A 4,507-nucleotide genomic window follows, 5' to 3' on the forward strand; every position below is an offset into this window, starting at 1 on the left:
AGCATTAAGATGTCATCAGCCAATAGGACCTGTTCTGATCAAATCTGATACTGTGATTGGCTGCTCTTGTTTCGACGTAACACACTACCCGCTCTTGCTTTCTGCGATTTTGCGGGAAATCGACTCAACTGTAGGAAGACTGTACAGTTAACTCTTTATGATTAATATTTACTATAAAACTAACCACATATGTTGTTGATTAGCTTCAGTTTATTGCACGCTGTTATAGATCGTCGAGACTGTGCGTTTATTTTCATAAAAACAAACGTTACTATGTAAAATGGATTACGTAAACTCGAATTATTTTTTTTAATTTCCTGTAATATTGTTTTCCTTCCTGCAATAGTTTTATAATGGTGTATATGTGTAAGGAATTTAAAACGAGTCTATAGTATTGCAGTTACTACAACGTCGACCTTAGATTAAAATAATTCCTATGTTTGTGGTATAAATTAAGTGCGTGTTACTAAAGCATTACTGACCTGGACACTGGGGGGGGGGGGGGAGTAAATGAATAACCTGAAATCACGGAAAATATCAGAATTTTGTTTGCAGAATTAAATTTGCTGTTGCATGTTACAGATGTGACCATGATCTGTTGTACAGGTTCAAACTGTAAAGACGGAAATCCATATTTGAACTCGTGGGGCCAGTTGGTCAAAATAATTTAGTTGAGTAAATGTGATTCGGATTGGATCAAATCTTAATCTTGTTCAGAAGAAAAAGGGATTCTGCAATCTTAGATCACATAATGCAATCTTGGTTTTGATGCAGATCCAACGTCCAATTTTTGTTTTGTTCAAAAGGTAGCATTGGGATACATTTGATTAAAACAAAAGGATTATTCTGTTCCCAGGAGAAGGGTGGATTCAGTGCAGATTTCAGGAACTAAATATAATAAAACTACATTTGTATCAGGTAGTCTATATATAAACATTTATTTGACTTGTTCAACCATCACAATGATTAATTTGATTTTTATTTCATTGTAAGATTCAGTTAAGTGGAAAAAATAGTAAACATAAAACAATTCAGAAAATAATCCCCCAAATAATTTTCGATATCAAACAAAAATGATTTAAATTTTATTTCTCACCATTGCAGTGACACAAACGTTATTTCAATTACAAGGCTTGACACAAGGCCTAAGATCCACCTCCTAAAAGCACAGCTTGAAAATACTTTTGTCTTCACCATTCTGAATATATATATTTACAACAAAGAAAACTGCCCTTTACAGCTAAAAAAGAACAATTATAAAAACCCTCCTCGCTAGAATTTCTTTACAAAATTTATTACATGAAAATGTGATATGTTTTGTATGTTTTAAGTATTTTGTTTTGAAAATTCCAAAAACTGCACTGCTATCATTATAAATTGATTGCAAGAAAAGGCTTATTTTTTCTCATTTCTTTGTCCTTGTTAACATGGACTTTCCTAACTTAAAAGATAAACAACAAAACACATTCTTTTTGTGTCAACAATGAAAAAGTTTCAATTTTACAAGAATCTCAGGTGTCCATGTTAGAAAATTTTATCATGTAAATAAATTGTTTAGATATCAAAAATACTGCATATACTTCTTTTGAGCAAACACTATTTGTGATAATTATACTGTAAACTTTATTTCTATATTTGGTACAACTACACAAAAAAATAATAATTACAACATATCTTTAATTTTTTCGGTGTCACATATTTAGATCAGTGGTTTAAAGTGGCCCTCAGGGATCCCTACTAACCTACACATATTTTCCATGCTCTGCCAATTAGCTGACTTGCTCGTTCAAGTATCTGTTCATTCTTGATTGGTTGAAGAAGTAGTAATTCCTTGTAGGAGCATCAAACAGATGAGAGTCAATATCTCACCTTGGACAGGATCCCAGTCTGATATAGGTTACTTCTCCAGCCAAGGACAGTACCCATTTAAAACTGGTTGACCTGAGACAATGAAGATCAAGAGTCTTGTCCAAGGATACAGACAGGTATCATGAGCAGGAATCAAAGGCCAGCTCCACCTTACCCCTGCTCTCTGACTGGCTGAACACACCCAAAAAAGCTATTCAGTTTTTGTTCCTGAGGACCTGAGCTGGGAACCACTAATATGCACCATACCACTATTTACTTATTGGTACATACTGACATGTAAGGGGGATACAGAAACACACTCTAGATGTCATTTTTATGTCAACACTATAACCATATGGTTAAAAAGTTCTGAAGTTTGGTACTTTTACTTGTGACAGTCCTGTTGTTCTTTCCACAAAGGTTCAAGTCTGCACCTCCACCACTCCAGTGCCACCAGTGGGTCAAATTTTAAAGATGTATTTACACTTACAATGTTTCAACTGTATGTCAGGTTTTCACTGGATTCCTTGGATCAAACAGATTTTAGTGTCACCTGTGATGTTATTTTCCACCACACCAGTTTTCACAAAATTGGATTTTTTTTTAAAAATTAAAAAATGACAGGACACTTATTTTTGTCTAATTTTTACAAAAATGGGTACAACTGAGCTTCAGACTGAGTCTCGCAATTCTATCAGGTTGTTTGGGTTTTCAAAGCCTTCATGCATCACAGCCAATTGAGTTCTTTGGTAAAGCTGCCAAATAGGAACTGAGGTCATATCTCAGTAATGCTTTGATGAATTAAAACTACATTTGGTAAGTGACTTTGGTCACAGACACCTTGTAACCCCAATTGGATATGGCCCTGTGGGAGATGCCTTTGTTTTAGGCCTCAATTTAAAAAAAAAAATGTGATCAAGTGGATATGGTGTAGGATGGAATATACACGACTAGATGGCAGTAAAGCAACTTCTTGGATGCCAGCGACTGTAAAACAAGTACAATCTGCTTGTGGGTCCGCACGGAACAGGGTTATTCAAGAGAATAATCAATCAATCAATCAATTTTTATTTATATAGCGCCAAATCACAACAAACAGTTGCCCCAAGGCGCTTTATATTGTAAGGCAAGGCCATACAATAATTACGTAAAAACCCCATCGGTCAAAACGACCCCCTGTGAGCAAGCACTTGGCGACAGTGAGAAGGAAAAACTCCCTTTTAACAGGAAGAAACCTCCAGCAGAACCAGGCTCAGGGAGGGGCAGTCTTCTGCTGGGACTGGTTGGGGCTGAGGGAGAGAACCAGGAAAAAGACATGCTGTGGAGGGGAGCAGAGATCAATCACTAATGATTAAATGCAGAGTGGTGCATACAGACCAAAAAGAGAAAGAAACACTCAGTGCATCATGGGAACCCCCCAGCAGTCTAAGTCTATAGCAGCATAACTAAGGGATGGTTCAGGGTCACCTGATCCAGCCCTAACTATAAGCTTTAGCAAAAAGGAAAGTTTTAAGCCTAATCTTAAAAGTAGAGAGGGTGTCTGTCTCCCTGATCTGAATTGGGAGCTGGTTCCACAGGAGAGGAGCCTGAAAGCTGAAGGCTCTGCCTCCCATTCTACTCTTACAAACCCTAGGAACTACAAGTAAGCCTGCAGTCTGAGAGCGAAGTGCTCTATTGGGGTGATATGGTACTATGAGGTCCCTAAGATAAGATGGGACCTGATTATTCAAAACCTTATAAGTAAGAAGAAGAATTTTAAATTCTATTCTAGAATTAACAGGAAGCCAATGAAGAGAGGCCAATATGGGTGAGATATGCTCTCTCCTTCTGGTCCACGTTAGTACTCTAGCTGCAGCATTTTGAATTAACTGAAGGCTTTTCATGGAACTTTTAGGACAACCTGATAATAATGAATTACAATAGTCCAGCCTAGAGGAAATAAATGCATGAATTAGTTTTTCAGCATCACTCTGAGACAAGACCTTTCTAATTTTAGAGATATTGTGTAAATGCAAAAAAGCAGTCCTACATATTTGTTTAATATGCGCTTTGAATGACATATCCTGATCAAAAATGACTCCAAGATTTCTCACAGTATTACTAGAGGTCAGGGTAATGCCATCCAGAGTAAGGATGGGGTTAGACACCATGTTTCTAAGATTTGTGGGGCCAAGTACAATAACTTCAGTTTTATCTGAGTTTAAAAGCAGGAAATTAGAGGTCATCCATGTCTTTATGTCTGTAAGACAATCCTGCAGTTTAGCTAATTGGTGTGTGTCCTCTGGCTTCATGGATAGATAAAGCTGGGTATCATCTGCGTAACAATGAAAATTTAAGCAATGCCGTCTAATAATACTGCCTAAGGGAAGCATGTATAAAGTGAATAAAACTGGTCCTAGCACAGAACTTTGTGGAACTCCATAATTAACCTTAGTCTGTGAAGAAGATTCCCCATTTACATGAACAAATTGTAATCTATTAGATAAATATGATTCAAACCACCGCAGCGCAGTGCCTTTAATACCTATGACATGCTCTAATCTCTGTAATAAAATTTTATGGTCAACAGTATCAAAAGCAGCACTGAGGTCTAATAGAACAAGCACAGAGATGAGTCCACTGTCTGAGGCCATAAGAAGATCATTTGTAACCTTCACTA

The sequence above is a fragment of the Thalassophryne amazonica genome, chromosome 15 (genome assembly GCF_902500255.1).
Source record: "Thalassophryne amazonica chromosome 15, fThaAma1.1, whole genome shotgun sequence".
Taxonomy (NCBI): Eukaryota; Metazoa; Chordata; class Actinopteri; order Batrachoidiformes; family Batrachoididae; genus Thalassophryne; species Thalassophryne amazonica.